Genomic DNA, 21,500 nt, shown 5'->3' on the forward strand with positions numbered 1-21,500 from the left:
TCTACTTTCCCCAGAGGAGATGTCATTGTTTCTCAGCCGGCACATTTCAATAATTCATGACACAACTGGACAGGAAGGGAAACGGAGGGGGCAGTGACTTAAATTTTATTTGCTGAAGAAGCAAATTGTTTTCCTCACATCCTTCCTCCTTATGCCATGAGAGCAAAGCATCACCACCCTGTCCAGAATTCTTCTGTGCACAAAACAACAGCCATTAGGTCCTTTCTCCCTCTGGGAAGATCCCAGCCCAGGGAGGAGCTGGAGCTGCTCAGAGAGCCCAGAGGAGGCTCCAGGATGATGCCAGGGATGGAGCAGCTCTGCTGGGAGGAAAGGCTGGCACAGCTGGGATTGTTCACCTGCACAGGAGAAGCTTTGGGCTGAGCTCAGGGTGGCCCTGCAGGGCCTGAAGGAGCTGCAGGAAAGATGGAGAGAGACAATTGACAGGGGATGGAGTGATGGGACACAGGGAATGGCTTCAAACTGCCAGAGGGCAGGGATGGATGGGATATTGGGAATTAGGAATTGTTCCCTGGCAGGGTGGGCAGACCCTGGCACAGCTGTGGCTGCCCCTGGATCCCTGGCAGTGCCCAGGGCCAGGCTGGACACTGGGGCTGGAGCACCTGGGACAGTGGGAGGTGTCCCTGCCCTGGCAGGGGTGGCACTGGAGGGCTTTAAGGTCCTTTCCACCCCAAACCATTCTATGGTGCTATGATTGACTCTCTTCTATCAACACTCCACTGTGGCTCTGAAGACAAAGTAATCTCTGGTAAAATTTGACTTCAACTGAGGCACAGGGAGCTAATGTACACTTTATTATAACACATGCTTCACTATGCTTTGGGATGCTGAAAGATAATACAGATTTCAGGAAATTTTAGTACTACCTGCTAAGGAAAAAAAAAGGAACTTAAAGGAATTCCGCTCAGTCTTAATTACACCACACAGCTCTAATGCTGCGATCAGCCAGAGCCAGATCCAATAAAACCTCCATCCGGCTCGGGCACAGCGACCTACGTGAACCTGACTCTTTCCCTGGGCTTCCAGCCCAGAAACGAGATGCAGTTTTCATTTAAGCCATAACGCCTCAACTCTCCCCGGCAGCGCATCCCCCCTGAGCGGGTGCGTCCAGCGGAGCCCCGGGGGAACCGCGGCCGCCGCCAGCGGAGCATCCCCGGCGCCGGCGGGCCCGGCTGTGTCCGGAGGGGCTGTGCCGTGCTGGGCTGTGCCGTGCTGGGCTGTACGGCCCCGGGGCGGTGAGTTGAGGAGCCGTGAGGAGCGGTGGGCGGGAGATCGCGCCGGGCCCGCCCCGCCGCCGGGAGCGCGGCCAGCGCCGCTCCAGAAGAGGCGCCGGGAGCCGCGGGAGCCGCAGGATTACGGCGCTGGCTCCGCGGGGAACGACGGCGCTGCGGCGGCCGGAACGGCTCGGCTGCAGGTGGGCAACTTCGGGGAACAAAGTTGGGCAGCGGTGAGGGGAGCGCAGAGCGCCCCGCATCCCTCGGGGGGGATGGAGCGGGGGAGCGGCACCGGGGACACCGACACCGCTCCGGGCGCGTCCCTGCCGGGCTCGGGGGATGCAGCGCCAGGCACGGGCGCTCGATACGTGCCGCTGCCCGCCTGGGTGATCCTGGCTGGTGGCGTTTGCGAGGCTCCTCGCCCACCTGCAGGGAGCTGCTGTTCCCCCCAGTCCGTCTGTCCCGGGGCCAGGGCTCCGCCAGGCGCCCGCGGCTCCCCCGGGGCTGGGGATGCGCTCCGGGTCCGGCGGCGTCGGAGCGTGCGGCTGCCGGCGGTCTGAGCGTTTGCACGGGGTTTGGGCTTTTTCCCATGTAAAATTGTTCTGAGTCTGGAGTTGCTCAAGTTCTAAATCTGGGAGACTCTGGCTTTGCTTTTAATTAAGTGCTAATTGTCTCAAATGCGAGAAGGCGCGGACGGGAGCTCGCCCCCAGCTCTGGTGGCGGCGTTGGTCTGAAGCAGCCCCCGCACACCGCGCCAGTGAACGCTTGTTGAAAAGCTCTTTCCTTTCCCTCTCGAATGAGAATTTCTCTCTTTCTGCACGTCCCCCGCAGCCGTTCGGGCTTGACCGAGTCGTGGCCACGGCGGAACTTTGCCGTCAGCCGGGCAGGGCACACCGAGCCGGCCCCAAGTTACAGCCGTGGCTCGGCACAGCCGCTGCCTCCGCTCCCCGCGGCAGCCCCTGCAGCGCTCCCCGGCTCTGCTGCTCCTTCTCTGGCCGCTCATCTGCCTTCCCTTGCAACTTCATGGCTCATACCTGGCTGGGTGCGAGCTGCTGGTGTCCCCAGCATCGCGGTGTGTCACCTTGTTGGCAGTCCAGCGTGGTGCCTGGCTGTGGTTAACCCAAATCCAAGCACCATTTTGTTGGATGCGTCGGAGGGAGATCAGCCCGTTCCTGATGGGGAATGATCCAGGGATAGCCTTGGGTGGGAACTGGTTAGTTAGGTTAACCTTATTGGTGCCACTGACACACGTAAAAAATCAATACTGATTTTTTACACGGGTGGGAAAGGATTCCAGTATTTCTATTGAGTGCAAAAATCAAAACCAAGACCTTAATGAAGAGCAAGAAACTCTCCAAAGTATTGACTGCTGTGTTTTGCAAGAGAAACTTGAACTCCGGCTTAAGCTGCATGCCAGGCTTGTTCAGTGATGCGTTTTTTAAATGTATATGGGAAATTATGAACGAAATACTAAAATCAGGAATGGAAATACTGAACTTGTAGGCACTGAAAGTGTGTTACTACCCATGTGGAATTGTTCCAAAAAGTTGTTTATCATGCAAGAGACTTCCCACAGTAATCTGGCAAATGCATTTGTGAAAGCATTTGAGGGGAATGACTGGTGAAGGTGCTGAACTCTTGCCAAACGCTGCCGACTTGGTGCTGGGGCTGCAGCTAAAGGTGCTGTGAGCTCTGTCCTGCCCCGCTGGCTCTTCAGGGCTCCCAAAGATCCCTGCTCCTTCTGCTTCTGCCTCTCACTCCCTAGCACGGCAGGGGATGGATGGAAGCACTGCTGGAAGCTGGGCTGTTTGCTGGAATAAAGCAGTGGGAGGTGCTGCTTGCTGGGAGTGCAGCATCTGCGAGCTGCCAGTGGCTCTGGGGTTTCTCCAGAGTGGGTTTTGTGGATGTCACCTCCATGAATAGAACAGGTAGGGGCTGTCTGGCTGGTCTGCAGCTTGGTTTTCTTCTCTGTTAAGACAGTTAAACCACTGGATTTTGGGGGATTTGTGACAAGCTCTGGTGGTGACTCCTGTGGCTCACTCAGCTCCAGCGTTGGTCACCCAAGTTTGGGTCTTGCTCAGAAATCCAAGTGTGCACCCAGCTGGCTGCACACCCTGCAAAGCTTTGAGCTGGATGTGAAATATGGACCTACCTAAACTACTTGTTCTTTAAATCCCTGAAGATCACGTCACCGTAGCTAAGGAGCAGTGCCATATTTTCTTGTCACTTTTCTATAATGCTTCTGAAGTTTCCACCCACAAATGCTTCCAACCACTTGTGCAGGGGCGGTGGTTTTGGTTGTTTGTTTTTTGTTTCTGAGCTAGCTTTGCTGTCTTTGATGTTGTTTATGTTTATGTTCTTGTGGGAATTTTCCCATTGCAATACCACAAGAACATCTTAATGTTGTTGTGATACAGCAACGGGAGGCTTCTGCAAATAGATTCAATCTTTTTACTGCTCTTCCTGGAAGAGGCTGAGTCTTACAAGTGACATAAGCCAGTGGTTTTATATGTATGGAAATCATCAGGATTTACTTTGATACCAGGAGACCCAGATTAACTGCAGTCTGCAAGCAAGATTTTTTTGTGTATTCACAGTGGTGTGAGGAGTCTGAGGAGCCAGCAAACCTGCAGGGACAGGGAAGGGATCAGTGCTGAGGAGTGACTGGGGCTGGAGGTGAGCATCCCTCCTGACTTTGGATGACTTGAGAAAGAATTCTGAGCCTGGTCTTGGTTTACTAGAAAATCAAGGAGAATAGGAAGTTTGTTCATATATAAAGTAATTTTTTATCCTTCTTGGTGCTCAGCTTGGAGCTAGGTCTGTCTTGCTGTGCTGCCAGATCCATAATCTACCAGTTCACGTTGGGAAAGCAGGGAACAGTGGATTAGAGTCCCCTGGGATGCATGCACACATGGAAGTTGAACACTGTTGGAGATACAAGTGATGAAAAATGACTTTTTCAAGGGACCTGTGTAATGCAAGCCTGGCTTTAAGCTCCTGTTGTGCATGGGTGATGTCAAGATGGGTTAAATGGCAGGATACTCTGACTTCTGTTTGGAGAAGCTTAGGAATTTAATGTTTTGGTTCTTCAGAACTGAACGTGCCACAGGAGCTGGCTCTGGAAATGGACTTGCCTTGGTGCTCTGTTGCTGCTGCCTTTAAAATACATCTGCAGTGACAGCAGTTCTTGTTTCAGGTATTGTTGGTTGGTTGGTTGGTTTTGCAGCTCTAAAGCTGAAGTTTCCCTCTCTCAGCCAAACCAGGGATAATTCAGTCCGTGATGAGCCCATTGAAAAACAACTGGAATGCAGAAAAATTAAATTGGAAGAGCTGTAGTTCCCTCCTGTGCCAGCATCTCCACCTTTGATTTAGTGAAGCTGTTTAGAATTGTAGCCCAAACTTTTCAGTGGAGATTTCATGGTCTCCACATTTTGCAGGATGTGATGTAGGAAAATGAATTGCAGGAAAAAATTAAATAATTATCAGTGATACCTTGTAATGTGCCTAAACAGGAAAGGATTAGGTCAAGGCTGTAGGTTGGTATAAGCTGATTCAGAGCTCAAAAAGCCACACAGTTCTTGGTCCACTGAGACAGATGAAAACCAGATCAGAGCTGATGGCCTTTTAAACAGAAGTGTACCCAGGAGAGCACTGCTGGGGTAACAAGAGTGGGAAGGGGGGAAAAAACCTTTGAGCTTTGACTACAGCCAACTGAAATTTATTTATATTGATTTATTTTTTTTAGTGTGCTGTCTAATACAAAGAAAAGATTTAATACAGACTGAGGGCAAGTGGCAGGAGTTCAGAAATCTTATGGATTCTTGATTGAGTGAAGGTGGTGGGCAGCTGGTGAAATAATGGGGTTAGGTGGTATTTTATTAGTGAAAAGTAAAAATCTGCATGTTGAAATTTGGTCAGATGAAATGCAGGTCATAGTGTTTATAGCATTGGCTTTATTTTTAAACAGCAGTCAGTTTTATACCCCTAAAATTTCACTTTTAAAGTGTAATAAAGTATAATATTATTTAAAATAAGTAATAATTTCATTTGGCATAGCTAATGTAGACATTTTTCCAAAATTACAACATCCAGGCATTTTTCTCTTGAAAATTTTCTCTATTAATTAATGTCAAGAATAATTAATTAACTGGCAGAGGTGTTGCACTTCCAGCTGGGGGAGGCAGCAGTGGGAGCTGCTGAAGTTGTGCTCAGCCCTGGACAATCCCACCTGCAGCTCCTTCTCTTCTGGAGAAACCCATTTAATGGGAACAGCCAGGGTTTGAAACCTGGACATGTATTTTAGTGTTTTCTTAATCCTGCTTGCACACAGGAGGAACTTTATCTATGTTTGACTGAATCATGAAACGCTTAAAATCTGCAGACTGCAGGGCTGGGGGCTCCCAGAAAATGACATGTGGGGTGCAAAAGGCTTGGGAGTGAGTGGTGATACAGAAAAGCAGGGATAACCAGACTTGTCTGTTTCTTGTTTTTGGGTTTTTTATTTTATTTTTGTCAGCCAGTTCTTGGTTTCTGGCAAATACAAATAATGCATTTCTGAGCTGCAGTGTGAGGGGGAAGCGCTGCCTGTGATGGCAAGGAGGTGTGAGCAGGAAGGAGCTGAAAAAAACTCTTTGTCAAGGGAAATCTGACTTAAAAACAGTGCCACCAACCTCCCTGAGACCTGGGGACCCTTGTGCCCCCTGATATTTATTCTGCAAGTCCAGGATGGAGCAGGGCTCCTGCAGGCCTCAGCAGGTGTGTGAGAGCTGTCTCTGCTTTCCTGAGCCCAGCTTATTTGCAGAACGAGTCCAGAATGGCTAAACTGCTTCAGCAGTTCCAGATTGGTCCCTCTACACTGGGTTTAAATGAAGAAAGAAGTAAATAAAGCAGTTTTTAACCCTAATAAGCCCTTTGTGTGGTGCATAAAGGAAGCTGTGGAGCTTCTCTGTCTGAGGGCTGATGGACACACAGCACTGCAAGAGGCACCAGGTAAGGGCAGTTCTACCATTCCTACAGATCTATTTCTGTCCTGTTCCCTTGGTTTTGAGATCTGTGGTTGAGGAAGAACCCACTTGTACAGTTAATTTTAACAGAGAAGTGAGAAATCTTGAATTTACTGTAGCTTTGAAAAAGTGGTTTGAGCCTTGTTGAAACATTATGGTTAAATCCAGATTCCTGTTCCACCAACTTTACAAGTGGTAATGAGCTACCCTGGTATTAACTATTCTAAAACCTCTCCTCTCACTATTCCTGTTTGAAAAAAATAAAAAAAAAAATCCTACTGCTTTTCTAGCCCTGCTGAAATCACAGTGCCATGTTCCTGATGTGGGAAGCGTATTTCACTTCAATAGGCCTTGACAATTCTGAAGAGTATTACTGCTCAACATGTTCAGGCCTTTTGTGAAATGTAAAATATAATAAATTACAGCTGTTTGTAGCTGTAAACCTCTCATTGGAGTAAACTAGTGGGGAAAATCAACTGGTTTTCCACAGTCTGGCTTAATGTGAAGCATGTCCAGCATCCCTTTTGCTTGTGCTGAGGTCAGGACAGTAATTTCCAGTGTACTGCAGTGCTTGACTACATAAGGAGCAATTCCTGTCTAATCCAATCCAGGGTGGATCAGTAAATGATAAATTCTGTTTAGCTTGCAAGCATACAGATTTTCATAGTTCATTTGCAGAAGGATCACGCATCTCTGCATTTGAAGACATTCCATTTGTTGAAGTTGGCATCTCTTAGCATTCCTGGTGAAATGTGCAAGATGAAAAACACTGTTCTAATGACATATTACTGTGGAGTATTTTACAGGGAGAGACCAGCAAATTTAGCTGCAGAAACTACTGTTTGTTCCCCTGGATATTGCAAAATATTTTGATTTTATCCTGCATTCTTAAAGCTCGGTGCAGTCACCTGGCTGTGTCTGTCCCACCTGTCCATCTGTCCTTCTGCTTGAGGAGAGCTGGATTGTAAAGTCATGAAAACAGGGTCTGATTTTGCCAGAGTGGGGGAGATACTTGATTTTTATGGGGTGCTGGAACAGGTAATAGCCCTTGGTGTGGTCCTGGGTGGTTTTCATATCAAAAGCTCCTGACTAAAATATCAGCGTTCCTGTGATGACTTTTTCTTTGTTTAATCTGAAATTTTTGGTGCCTGCTGCTGCGAGTGGGGTGCAGGTTGTTGTGTGGGCAAAGCAGAGTGGGAGGAGAGTTCTCTGCAGCACCCTGGGTAATTTAACATCTCAGCCCAGTGTGTTGGTGTCGCTTGTAAATGACAATAAAAAAGAAAAGGCTGTATATGCATGTTTGCTCTGCCAGGGTAATTTATAAGGCAGGGTGTAATTGGGAACATTTCTGCCAGGTCACTGCCTGAACACCAGCACCTCTTTGCCTCTGAAGTTTGTGTGCTCAAGCAGGACAATTAAATAATAAATGACCTTTTTTCACTTTTTAAAAACAAGTGCTCTAAAGAAGCAGGATGAAGAACCATTAGCATCTATCCTGACACAGGGGCTTTCCTTTGCACTGTTAGGATCAGTAGAAGGCCCCAGGTTTCTGTGGTTTGCAGTCCTTCAAGTGCATCACTTGAACATTTTAAGAACATGTTTTTAGCAGCGTGCACCTCCTTTGGATAAAGATTCACTGACTGAGCTTTCCACCCCACAGAAAATATTTTGTTGTTTTAGACTCAAGATCTCATCATTGATCCTAAGAGAAGGAAGATTACCTTGATTTACCTGCCCTAATGTCTTCCTATTAAAAAAGGTAGAAGTTGGCTGGCTAAATTGATGCTGAAAACTTGAGTTTTGTGTGTTGGAGTTGAATTCCAGTTTACCTGGACCTGTGTTAGCCCAGGGCTGCATTCACAGACCCCAGGAGCTCTGTGCCATTCCTGCCTGCCTGCGGGGGAAATGCACTGGAATGCCATTTTTAATGCCCTTTTAATGGCATTAAAAGGGTTTTTATCCTTCTAGAAAAGGTGAGGGGCAGCAGCTGCTCATGTGTAACCCTGTCCCATTTTGGGCATTGACTTCTGTTCTCCTGTTGACTAAGCCAGAGTTAGCTTTCCTCCTAGAAGGGGCTAAATTAATGTAAACCAGAGCTCTTTTCCTCTTCCCCCCCATTTTTGAGGGGCTGCATTCTCACACAGCACTATTCCTCCCATTGATTGTCACATCTTTCCTGGCCTGAAAATCCTGTTGAGATTACAGTGGAAAAAGCAGTGAAGCCTTACAGAGAACTGGCAAACTGTTTGTAGAATCAAATGCAGTTCTTGGAGGGGTTGCATCCATGTGGTAGTTTTCCTTTTAGTTGTTGAGCTTAATCTGATTATATAGATCTTGCAGTTTTTCAATTTCTCACTATAATTTTCGTAGCTATTTGATTTTGAATCTCACATGGACTATTTTTGCTATTGTATTGCTGAAGAAAATAACAATTGCTATGGCCCTGGTGAAGAGCAGTGTTTCTAATGCTTTAAAAGCTGTCGTTTATAGTCTCCTTGAGCATCTCTTTTCCTCAATAAGCTTAAAATGCAAACAGAAGAGGTGTTACATCTAACAGTGCTGTTCTTCTGCAACTGTTAAATGAAGGATAAGTCAAGTTTCATGCCCTCTGCTCCTGGAATAAGAGATTGTGGATTTTGCTTGGCACTTTTTTTCTGTAGCAGGTTCTTCCCTGCCACAGAGCTGTGCTTCACACACACTAAAATCCTGAGATAAGAAAGTTCCAGTCTGTCACCAGCTGCACTTGGAGACTGGAAAGTTACTCTGCAGTTGTGTCCTCTTACAAAACAGCTGGAATAAGCTGGGCCTTGAGGAAATTGCCCATCCCCTTCAGAGGCACAGCCTGGGAGCTCCTGCTGCAGAGGGGAGCCCTGCCAGTCCCTGGGGTGTTTGCTGGGCCCTGGCCTGGGCAGTGACACCCTGGACATGCTGGTGGTGGCACTTGGTGCCTCTCCAGAAGGCACTGAGCTGAGAGAAAGGACTTTTCCCATCTTTTTTCAGGCTTCCTTCAAGAGGAGCATCTCTGTGACTGTGGTCACAAGGGTTTTCAGAATGAAGAAGAGATGAGAATGTTGACTCCATGATCAGAAGGCTTGATTTATTATTTTATGATATATGTTACATTAGGACTATACTAAAAAGCAATAGAAACGAAAAGGTTTCTTCAGAAGCTAGCAAAGCTAAGAATAGAAAAGAATGAATAACAAAGATCTGTGTCTCAGACAGAGCAAGAGCCAGCTCTGCCATGAGTGGTCAGGAAATCCCAACATCCACAGGAGACCAATCACCTGTTGCATTCCACAGCAGCAGATAACCATTGGTTACTTTTGGTTGCTGAAACTGCAGCTTCTCACAAGGAAAAATCCTAAGAAAGGTTTTTTCATGAAAGATGTCTGTGACACATCTCTCTCCTGTTTGTTGCTCATTCAATTCCCAGCTTGGATGGAACTTAATCAAGCCTGTTGTAAGTCCTTAGGGCTTGACCTTGTCCCTGTCCTGTCCCATAAATACCCTTGATGAGGCCCATTGTGGGTTGATAGGTTTATTTCCAGGTATATTTTGGGTTTATTTCCAGATGAAGAGTCTGACCAGCCCTCAGTAGTTGTGTTTGGTGACTGGAATGGCTGCAGAGTTTAAGCTCCTTTCTAAAGCTCTTCTACTTTCAAAAGTACCACCACAAAGCAGCTTCTTCATAGTCAGGTGTAAAAATCTGTAATCCTTCAGTGAGAAATGTGAAATAATCTCTGGCTCAGAAGCTGGTTTGGGGTTTACTGTGCCATTCCCCAAGTCATGCAAGGGAAGTATCAAGGAAAGCAAACACGGAACTCATCTCCTTCCCTAAACCATGCCTGGCTCTTCCTGGACAGATTTTTCTTGGGAAGGGACTTGGGTTTTTTGCTTCTTTCGTTGGTCAGAGGGCAGGATGGCTCCTGAAGTGTCTGTCCCAAGTGTAATTTAACCTGAGCACTGTTTGCCATCACCTGCTGGATGTTCTCCAGGGTTCAGAAAGTTGCAAAAGCTCCTTATCTGGAGCTAAGCAGCTTAAGGAAGTTGCAAAGCTCCAGCACCTTGTGCTTCTCCTGTGCAGCTGTTTTAGCACAGTCCTCTCTTCCCCCAGCATCTGAGCATCCTGAAGATGGTGCAGATTTTGATAACCTGCTCAGTTATCTCCTCCTGTAAGAACAAAAAGCTCCCAGACCATTGTGTGGCTGTGGGTACAGAATGAAAACACAGCAGTAAAATGTGTGAAACTGATGGAAAACTGTGCTGTGGTTTGGGATTAAATCTGGAGTTTTCTCCAGTCTGTTCTTCTTCTGAGATGGGCTCTTCATTACTTCATGCAGAATAGGCATCAGTTCTGATCTGGGTCATTGAATCCTTTTAATTCCTCACCTGCTACCTACTGCCTTTTTGAGAACCTTGGGCCTTGTCACAGTAGGTGTTTCCAGCCTGAAAATTTATATAAACTAATTAATAAATCTTAAACTAATAAATCCCTAATGACATAGGCATACTTACTTCTAGTGTCCAATGATGTTCTCTGTCCAGCAGAAAATAGTGCAGAGAGACATTTTTAAGAGAACCAGGCTTGGAATTTTTATTTGGAGTGTGCAGCGACACCCTGGACATAAAAATGACTATTTTTTTTTCTCCCCTGCAGTCAACCTAGCAAAACAAGCAGAAGAAAAAAGTCTCCTGTGTCCTGATGCCCCTTTACAATATTGTAACAAGGGCCATCTTCTGCCAGCCCTTGGCTCCCTGCAGCAGGGAGAGAGGAATCAGCAGCTCCTCTGTATTTTGAGGAAAATTTGAGGTGCATTATACCCCGGAATAGGCACTGCAGACAGTTAAGTGCCTGCAATTCTAATGCAAATTTCTTTTAATTCTAGATTGGTAAAGATCCACATTTTTCTTTTCCAAAAGGCTCAGCAGCTTGTCCAATAAGCCTAATTAAAGATGGTAATGGACATTCCATTCTCAGATTGATTTATTCCTATGCAAAGTGATTTGAACTGGTTAAATGGCACCTGTGCAAAAGGGGTTGAGAAACAAGCAGGGATGGCAGCAGAGAGCTGATGTGGTTTTCTTACTGTCACAAAATAAATGTTAATGGTGCACTGATGGAAAAGCCATTTACTCTTTCCTTTTGTAAAGTTTAACTCACAACGAACTTACAGAGAATCCCAGAATGGTTTGGATTGTAAGGGAACTTAAAGGTCATTTCCCTCCAATCCATGGGACATCTTCCACTGCCCCAGGCTGCTCCAAGCCTGTCCAACCTGGCCTTGGACACTTCAGGGATCCAGGGACAGCCACAGCTTCTCTGGGCACCTGTGCCTCTCTCCAGATGCAAGAAACTGCAGTTCTGGGCATAATTGTTATTTATTATTTGTTATTTATCTGGTTCCTTGCCAACCCTCCTGAGGGATGCATTATTTTGATAAATTCCACGAGTTCTCTTTGCGTTATGTGGAGGATTTCTAAAGAATCCAGCCCTTTGTTTTATGTACCTGAGACTTTTTCCTGATTAAAAAGGGTTTGGTACTTCTAGAAACAAAATCCCAGCAAGGCTTTATCATCAATTGGCAAAGCTCTATGGTTGTGTTCTTCCTCTCCATGAAGTCCAATATATGGAGATCCAATTTATATTACAGGAAAGTGAAAGAAGTCTTGAAAGTCTCCTTTAATATTAGGCTTTGAAAAATCCTGCTTCTCTGATTCATTGTAGTCAGGTGAATTTAATGGTCTGCTTAGTCGAAAAAAAAAGCTAAAGGCTCCAAAAGCCTTTGTAGAATTAAAATTCTTTTTTATGAGTTAAAAACATGCATTGCAGGCACAGCTTCAAGTACTCTTGTGCAAGCTTTTTTCGTTGATGAGTTTATACTTTGTTCCTGTGTTAATGGCACCACTTCAAGCCAGGCACAATGTGTTCCTCAAGGCTCTGATTTTCACCTTCTCTCCTGTACAGTGAAGGATGCAGAGGTGCCCCAAATATTTTAGCAGCTGCAGCCTCTTTCAGGCCATGTGAAAAAGATGTGACTCCTCAAATTCCATATTCATCTTAGAACCACTTCTCCCTGTGAGCAAGATGAGAACCCATCCAATATATGTGACACACATAAATACCCATTCTTCAGAGAGGATCTTTCCTCCTGATGATGGTAACTCCAGAAAAATGAAATGTAGAAGATCTGGAGTTCTCTGGGACCATCTGGAAAGAATTCAGGGATGCTGCTGCCCCTAGATCTGAGAGGCTTAGGATGGAGCATTAGGTGGGACTGTGCTTTAGCACAGAAAAATACGGATTTAGTGGTGGATTGAATTTATGTAGCACATCTCTAGTCTGTTTCTAAAGGACCTCTGGTGTCTTCTGCCTTCTTCCTTCCCTTGCTGGCTCAACCCACAGGACTGCTGTTAAACCATATAAACAGTTTCCAGTCTGTGCTTTAAATCAAGGTGCTAGTGGATCTTGCTGAAGGGAATAGAGCAGCTTTGTGTGCCTGTAGCCCAGCACAGAAGGGCTGAGCTCTCTGGTTCAGTGGCTTTATTGGTTTTTAAAGAATTATGAATTTAGTTTGAGGTCATTTCTGGAAAAGCACTTTCTCTTGGTCTGAGGTACACGATTAATGGGGAGAGCAACGCCAAGTGCATTAAGACATGAAGTGAACCTTGGAGATCTGAAAGAAAAACAGCATCTCCTCAGGCCTGGGGCTTGCTGCTGCTTTCCTGTTAGACATGGTGCAAAAGAATTGTTACCCTCTGAAGGAAAGTGGTCTTTGGGAAGTGGAGTTTGTGGTTAGCAAAGCTCCCAGTGTAACTTTCCTGGAGTTGTACCTCAGTCTTACTTTGGTGCCACAATGAGCTCATCATCATTATGAAATAAAGCTCCTGGACCTCAGAATTTAAATTTCTGCTTGTTTCTCCATCCCCCTGCATGGGGTCTCTCTGCATCACCCTTCTGCAGATTTGTTTTCCTGCCAGGGCAGAATGCCAGGGCATTTTGTAGCTTGGTATTTTCAATACTTTACAAACCAATTAACCTCTCTCCCCGTCTTCTTTTCCTTCCATGTTTTTCAGACCTTTGTCAGACAGAGATTTCCTAATTTGAATTTAGTTCCTAAGTCAAGAAATTGATTTTTTCAGCTCTTTAGATACTCTTAGGTTCATCACCACTGAACGTTATCTCAGTGTAGCTCTCTGCTCCTTCCAGTTTTGTTTGGGTTTTTGGTGGTTTTTTTTTAAACCAAAGCTGTCAAACTTGCCCAGCAAAGCCAGTGGAGTCTTTATCACATCTAACCTTGTACTGATATTTAAAGAGATCTTGTTAAGTAATTTAAATACTTGCTTGGTGTTTTTTTTTTCTCCCTGAAAGTGAGGCCTCATTACATGGGAAAGATAAAAGAGGTGTTCCAGAGCTGTTTGGCTGAAAAAGCTTTAGGTTTTCTTTGCTGCTTTTGGTGGATAAGCCACATTTGCATGCATTAATCTTGGGATGGGCTGTAGCATTCATCTTTTAGTGTCAGTGGAAGAAAACTTGCTGGAATTTAACCTCTGATTTCTGCTTTTTCCAAATTACAGTCTTATGCTGAGACTCATTTTCCTGAAGATACAAGGAACAAAGATCCCCAAATAATAACTGTAATATCTAGATATCTAAAACCTTCTGATTTTATGAATTCCCACATCTAGATTGTACAAAAGTGAGATGAAATTCCGTTTCCATCTCAGGGTGCTGGCCTCCTCCAGCAGTGAGTTAATGAAGCAAATGTGTATCTAAACTAATGCTGGAATTAAATGGATTAATGAAGGGGAGCACAGATGTGGACAGCAAAACAGAGGAAGTGAGGAGTGGGGGGAGCTGGCAAAGTGTTTGTTAAAATGAAAATAATAACTGAAAAACCCATATTCTGTGTTATTAATAATAACAACCATGAAATGGTTGGATTCTCTTGCTCTCCTATGTGAGAGCACACAAATCAGCCACACTCATCCCCTGAACATCTCTAGTGGGGTTCTCATGGTCTCCTGTGGCTTTTGTTCTGCCTCCTGGTTGGGGTGGTTTTTCTCTTACAGTCTCACTTTTTGATTAATATCTGTGCTGCTGGTTTGAAATTTGGCTGAAATGCAGTATTCAAGTTCTCAGGCAATGTCTCCTAGTTTTCTTTGTAAAAAAGAAAAGAAACATTTTCACAAAAATATTTGAGCATTTTATTCCTGTTCATAAGAGAGAGGAAACTCTCTCAGACTGAAGAACTTTTCAAGTGAAACTTCATAGACATCAATGCAGATTAAGCTGCCTTGGTCTCAAATAAGAAGTAGAAGGGGGGAAAGTGCAGAAATGGGTTCAGCTTTAACCATTCAGCTGTGACTTTGAGCTTTTCTCTCCTTTCACATCAATGCTCTGTGCTGCAGGGGATTATTTTCCTGCATGTGACTTGGAGGGAGATAATCACAGACAGGATAGATTAAGGGTACCTGTGGCCATATCTCCCAAAGCTCAGTTCCTTGCTGAAATTGCTGAATATTTCTATCATGCTCCTCCATTCCCACTCTCTCTCTGTGTATATATATATATTTGAAAAGAATAAGAGGAAGCTGGCAAAGCTGTATATGAAATGTAAATTTCACATTTTTTTCCTTTATTCCTCTTGTTTGCTCCCCTGCTCAAAGCATCTATCTCATTTTCTTCTCTTGCTTTATTACTTCTTGGAAATTAATTCTTCTTTTGTGATTGAACAGAGACAAAACATCTCCTTACCTGTTGCATTTTGGGCTGTAAACAGATGTGATGGTGGAGCATCAACTTTATGTCAGCTTTGGTCTGGGGAGTTCCACTGATATTGGTCAGGAAAAAAGAAATGTGTAATATAATAATAAAATATCAAATTCATACCCTGTGTAGGATCAATTTAAAGGGCAATCATCTGCCTTTGTGTCATGTAATACATTTATTTGTTTGAGTTTTTGATGGATTAGACTTCCTAATGTTAAAAACCCCAAATAAAACCAACCCAGCCGTCAGACATCATCTGCAGGACAGTGGGAAAAGCTGTCCTGTCTTGCTCTGAGTAAATTGGCCAGAAAAGTCTGCATTAAAATTCATTATTTAAGAGTTTAAAATCTGCTGTCTTGGAGGCATTTTCCATTTAAAAGCCAAGTTGAGGGCAGGGCTTTGTGGGAAGCCCCAGTGCCATGGTGGCATTTGGGTGGGAGAGGTGCAGGTTCTCATCTTTACATCCCTTAGGAATTCTTTTTCATTTCTCTAAGGGAAAAAGAAGTGACTGTCCTGCATTTTCTGGAAAATTCCTGGCTAATGCAGTGCCCAGGTCATGTTTTAAGGGTGGATTGGGTGTTTTAAAGATGTGGTGGGGGAATCTCTTGGGAGGATCTCTTCCTGTACTGGGGTGGTTGTAAGACAGAAATGCCGTTTAAATGGAATAAATTTTCTTGTTGGCACTTGAGCATTAATGAGACTTGGGAGGAGGAAAGAGGGTGAGAAGGAAGAGGTTTTTCTGCTGTTCTCTTTTTAGTACACGTTATTAAACTGATACATTTATATACACACCTATATCTCTCTGTAAATACATATGTGTGTGTAGGTAGCTACACATTTTACTGTTTGCCCTAAAAAGTCTCTGGAGTTTTTCAATCCCAGAGTGTCTGACTGTTTAATTTGCCAGCTCTAGAGGTATTCAGCACAGAATGATTTCCTCATGTGTTGCAGTTTTAGTTGTCAGTGTAAGGGGAGGTCAGTGGGTTGGAAATGCTGTTTGTGCCTGCTCTGATGGACTTTGAGCCTCTCCTGTAGTGAGAGGGACCAGGCAGGCTCAGGGCTCATTTTGATGAGGATTTTTAGCACCAAGAGCAGCCATAGGGAGCTATGAAAATCAAAGTAACCTCTTAGGAGAAGTTAAACACTGCCCTGATGTCAATTTTGGTACGTTTGCATGTTGAGAGTATCTTTGTGCTGAATTTTACATTCTTTTAAGTTGCAGAGTAATATTGTCAGCACTTTTTAGGTGGAGTGTCTGTTTTGCTGTTTTGTGGCATTTAATGGGCTGTCTGTGGTTGGTTTTTTTGTTGTCTCATTTTTAATTTGTCTTCAGTCTTTTTGTTGGGAGGGAGTTGAGGACAGGCTTCATGTTTGTGTCAGATTTTTTGTTCTGTTTATTGGAGTGCTTGCTGGCCTGTTGTCACTTTGCTCCCTGGATGCCTCCGTTCAGGATCTGCTTGAATTTCACTTCTAGGATTTGCTCAGGTGTAGGATCTTGTCCTACCCTGTGATTTTTGAGTAGAAAAATGAAGGAGAACAGCACATTCTGTTAAAAAAAATATTTGAGGAAGACGGTTTTACCATTTGCTGTAGCATCATTGGAAATTCAGCAGCCTGTAAATTTTTGATGAGGAGGGAACTGTTGACAAATTGCTGCAGGTGACCCTTGGAACCTGGGCAGCCAGCATGGATCAGCATTCCTGGGGATCCATGTGGGATGTGGGTGTTAATTCCAGCTGGACAGCAGGGAGGCACAGATCAACTTTGTTCTGGCCAAGGAATATCAAAGGGGAGTTATGTATGCAGGGGAAAGTGAGGAGTTTTTATTGGGGCAGCAGTGCAGGATGAAAGAGGCTTTTGAAGCTGTGATTTGTAGTGGATGGCAGGAAGGTGCTGGCACAGAAATGCTGATTTTTGTGCCTCACCAGGGACAGCTCTGAGTGTGCTGGTCAAAGCTCCAGACTCAGCAATGAGGAATGGGGCATGAAGGTACCCTGGGCTGGTGCCAGCAGCAAAGGGGGGATCCTGCCCCTCCCAGGTGATTTCCCACCTGCAGAGCTGCCCCAGCCCTGGCCCAGCCCAGGGAGGAGCTGGAGCTGCTCAGAGAGCCCAGAGGAGGCTCCAGGATGATGCCAGGGATGGAGCAGCTCTGCTGGGAGGAAAGGCTGGCACAGCTGGGATTGTTCACCTGCACAGGAGAAGCTTTGGGTGAGCTCAGGGTGGCCCTGCAGGGCCTGAAGGAGCCCCAGGAAAGATGGAGAGAGACAATTGACAGGGGATGGAGTGATGGGATACAGGGAGTGGCTTCAAATTGAACAAGGGTAGGTTTATATGGGATATTAGGAAGGGATTCTTGGCTGTTAGGGTGGGCAGCCCTGGCACAGCTGTGGCTGCCCCTGGATCCCTGGCAGTGCCCAAGGCCAGGCTGGACACTGGGGCTGGAGCACCTGGGACAGTGGGAGGTGTCCCTGCCATGCCAGGAGTGAAATGTGATGATCTCCAAGGTCCCTTCCAACCCAAACCATTCTGATTCCAATGGTCACCCTTCTTTTCAGGCACTAAGAATTGACCCAGCATTGAATTCTCCTCCACCCCAAGGCTCCCTGTGCTCCTGGCAGCCCTGGAGAGTTTGGGACACAAATGCAGACATGGGAGTCATTCCTCTTATGGAAATAAAAATCAGGTCTCACCTTTTCCCCCACTGCAGCTGCACAAGCCAGAGGTCACCCAACTTCATAGTTGATTTTTTAAAAAATTCCAACAGCTCTGATTTGTTTATCATCATTCTCCAGCCCTACATTATTTTGAAGTGATTTGTGACATGCTGTCATGTGGGTTCACAGAATTCCTGACCTCTGGCAGTACCTGCCTTGGGATGCCTGGTTGAAGGTGTTGACCCATAAATGTTATTAAAAGGGTGTCTGGAATTGGTAGGTCACAGGGGAAAAGCCTCAGGCACAAAAATTACAACAACAGGGGCCTGAAAATAACAGGAAATACTTGATTTTTTGACAGGTCACTCTTCTGGGAAAAAAAAATAGACTTTTAGTCTTGATTATTAGTTTAAAATACTGTTACTCTAAGAAAGGAAGAATTAATGGGCAGAGCACAGGTCATGTCATCAACGGTGCATTGCAGTTTTTACATTTTTGTGTTCATCAGCATGGGAAGTTTGTGCTGTCACTGGTTGGGAAGGCATTTAACAATTACTGAATTACTGCGTAATAAATGGAAATATTTAAAGTAGCAGCTGAAGTTGGCTTTTGGCACTGAGTGGTGAATATGATTATCTACTTTTCAATTTTATTAACACTTGTACAGAATCTCAAGCTCTTCTTTGTGCTAAATATACAAATTTCTGGGTTGCCACAGGTAAAGAATTTTTCCTGCAAGTATTTGGTTTTTAACATCCTTCTCTCCTGTATGTTTGGGAAGTACAATTTTGGCACTGAAGGAAGGTTTTGGTTGGAGCCTGGGAGTGAGTTTGGTGTTAAACACAAAGTCTGTGTGCAGATGAGATAAAGCAGATTTCCACAGCAGTTCAATGTGTGGATGTCTCGCTAAGTAATGCAGACCAGGGCAATATAATTCTGATTTAATTTAATAGCTGCATGAAAAATTAATCTGCACTAGCACTGGAACACCTTCACTGCACCAACACCAAAAATAGTTTCCATGAAGTCCTCGTCTGTGGTGGTGCTCACTGGGGTCCCAGGACGAAGGAAGAGATGAGAATCTTGACTCCATGTTTCAGAAGGCTGATTTGGTATTTTATGATATATATTATATGAAAAGAAAATGATATATTAAAACTATACTAAAGAATAGAAGGAAGATTTCATCAGAAGGCTTGAAAGGAATGATAATAAAATCTTGTGACTGAGCAGAATCCCAACACAGCTGGACTGTGATTGGCCATCAAGTAGAAACAACTCACTTGGACCAATCAAAGATGCCCCTGTTGCATCCCACAGCAGCAGATAATTATTGTTTTTCTTTTTTTCTGAGGCTTCTCAGGAGGAGAAATCCTGTCAAAAGGAGTTTTCATAAAATACGTCTGTGACACACATGGCGTGAGATTTGGTCACTGTGGTGGGAATTGGTCTTCGGTGTTTGCTGGGTTTTGAGTTGCTTTTGCTTCAGACTTACTAATTTAAAATTGCATCTCATAACTGATAAAATGGCAAGAGTTTAAAGAGAGTCCAGTGAACATTTCCCAGAAAACTTTGGGGAGAATGCAGAGCTGGTTCTTGGGTGAGGTGTTCCCAGGGGTGTGCCAGGATTGATGGAGCTGAGCTGTCTCCACAGGTGCTGCAGAGCAAAATCCTCTGGCAGGATGTGAAGAGGCTAATGGGCTTAAAACAGAGCAGGATTCCTGAGGACTTCAAGATAAATAGCACTCCTTAATTTTTTATTTTTTATTTTTTTGTTGAGGTGGAATAACTCCCTGTGTAAAGGCTGAGCTGAGCTAAAGGTGTTTTAGTGATTAGTGGGATGGCAGAGCTGCAGGAGGGAGCTGAGCAAACCCTGCTGGTGTGTGCAGGGGCTGGGCTGTCGTGAGGAATCAGAGCTAAAAAGCAGAAATGTTCTGTGGCACTGGCTGTGGGCAGAGTGGCCGTTCAATCACTACAAATGTTCTCTGCTGCACCGGGAGAAGGAGGGACTGGAATGAGTTCCAGGGCCAGGGAGGGCGTTCTGCAGAGCAGAACCACCTGTGTGAGCTGGGTTCCAGGGAGCTTTGGATCAAGTGCAGGGGATGGATGGGCTGGGGAGGCAGGGGACCGTGCCTCAGAGCCCATAAATGCAGCCAGACAGGAGGAGCTGTAATAAAACTCTCCACAGAACAGTTGCTGCTTCTTCCACATTAAGCTGTTGTAAATTAATTTTGTATAAAATGATGCTTTTAACTAGGCCTCTGCTAATGGCACACTGGAGAGAGCTTTAACCCTGCTCAGTGCTCGGGAATGGAGAAGATTCTGTGGATGTTCCTGGCTGATTCTGTGCTTGCAGCTTGGCCAGGGGGGTTTGGCTGCTGCCAGTGCCCCTGCAGGGACAGGGGGCTGAGGAAGGGCCAGGGGCTCCCTGGCCAGCAGCTCCCTAATGAGTGCTGCTGCCCTGCAACTGGGAGCTAATGAGACCCCACAGGAGCTGGAGCAATCCCATTTCTCCTTGGAGCACCATTTTAAACTCACCTAACTTACTTAACTTACTTACATTTATCTCAGGAGCAGGGCACAGCATTGCTCAGCAGGTTCTGTAACTCTGTTCTTTGTCTTGCTGCTGTGGCTTTTAACTGGTCAATCCTTTTTTATTTACAGCCTTGCAGGTGTAGTGGGTGCATTTGTGTTCCTTCCAGAAGCTGCTGCCTCTGTGCTGGCCAATATTTCCTCTGTGTTCTGTTTTCAAAGCCTTTCCAATCTCTCCCATGCATTTACTCTGATCTTTTACTCTCTAGATCTGCCTGGTGGATGGTGTCAAATTGAATTAACTCTTTCCTTCAACTGGCAAAAATCCCTGCTAAACTCTGAAACCATCTCTGCTTCAGTGCAGCAGATGACAGATACCAGTTTGATTTTTGTAAATAATTACTGGTCAGCTGTGCCATTGGACAGCCCAGCCTTGCCTGGGTATTTGCAGGTACCTTTAGCACTTTTGAGTTGGATTCATCTCAACACAGATCCAAGTGAACTGGGCTGTGTTGGTATTGAAGCAAAATCTGGGATTCCCTGGTGTTAGAGAAAGATCACCTTGGTAAATCACGTCCAAATGGAGAACTACCACAGGGGTTCAGTTCTCTTTCCTTTGGGTTTTCAAAAGCCTGTGACTGGAGCATTTTTCTAATTATTTTTTAATTGACCATGGAGAGGTAAATGTGGAGTTCCCATGCAAAACTGGAATATTTTCATCGTGGCACTGGTGCCTTCAGGCTTGGATAGGGACAGTGGGAGGCAGAGGTTGGACTCAGTGATGAGGAAATTCCAGCTCAGCTGTTTCCTCATGGAAGCCTGGTGGATTGGGTCACTTCTGCAACTGCTGATTTCATTCTGAGGATAATCAGAAATGGAGAGCACTCCCCTCCCTGAAAAATAAATAAAATGGGCTGCTTGAGCTTCTTGTGGAGTGTTCAGCACCTCATCTTTTCGTGCTGTGCTGTGGAGATGACTTCAGCATTAACTGGAGGATAAATCTCATATTTTACCCAGATGAGGCCCTGCCAGGCTGGACATTGGGGCTGGGAGCAGTGGGAGGTGTCCCTGCCATGGCAAGGTGGGAATGGGATGATCTTTAAGGTCCTTTCCAACCCAAATAATTCCATGATTTTATAAGATTTTAGTAATTCCCTGCCTTAGCAAAGGTCTGCTGACCTCTAGTGTCAGGACATCACTTGATTTTCTGTGCTGAGCTTTGTGATCAATACAGAAAAATAATAATAATAAGTTCTGGGTCTCCACAGCTCTCCTGAGTTCCAGGAATTTCTGATTCATTTAGACT

General features: G+C 45.2%; 1 protein-coding gene across 1 annotated transcript in view; it reads left to right on the forward strand.

Moving 5' to 3' along the window:
- Window positions 1–1,276: 1,276 nt before the first annotated feature.
- The window catches only part of CNTN3 (contactin 3), a 104,151-nt gene continuing 83,927 nt past the window's right edge, over window positions 1,277–21,500 (forward strand). The window contains exon 1 of the mRNA XM_071439328.1: window positions 1,277–1,432. The gene's annotated coding sequence lies outside the window, so the exon portion shown is untranslated. The remainder of the gene's footprint in view (window positions 1,433–21,500) is intronic.

Source organism: Agelaius tricolor, unplaced genomic scaffold (genome assembly GCF_023055355.1).
Source record: "Agelaius tricolor isolate 1412-34295 unplaced genomic scaffold, bAgeTri1.0.p SCAF_14, whole genome shotgun sequence".
Classification (NCBI taxonomy): Eukaryota; Metazoa; Chordata; class Aves; order Passeriformes; family Icteridae; genus Agelaius; species Agelaius tricolor.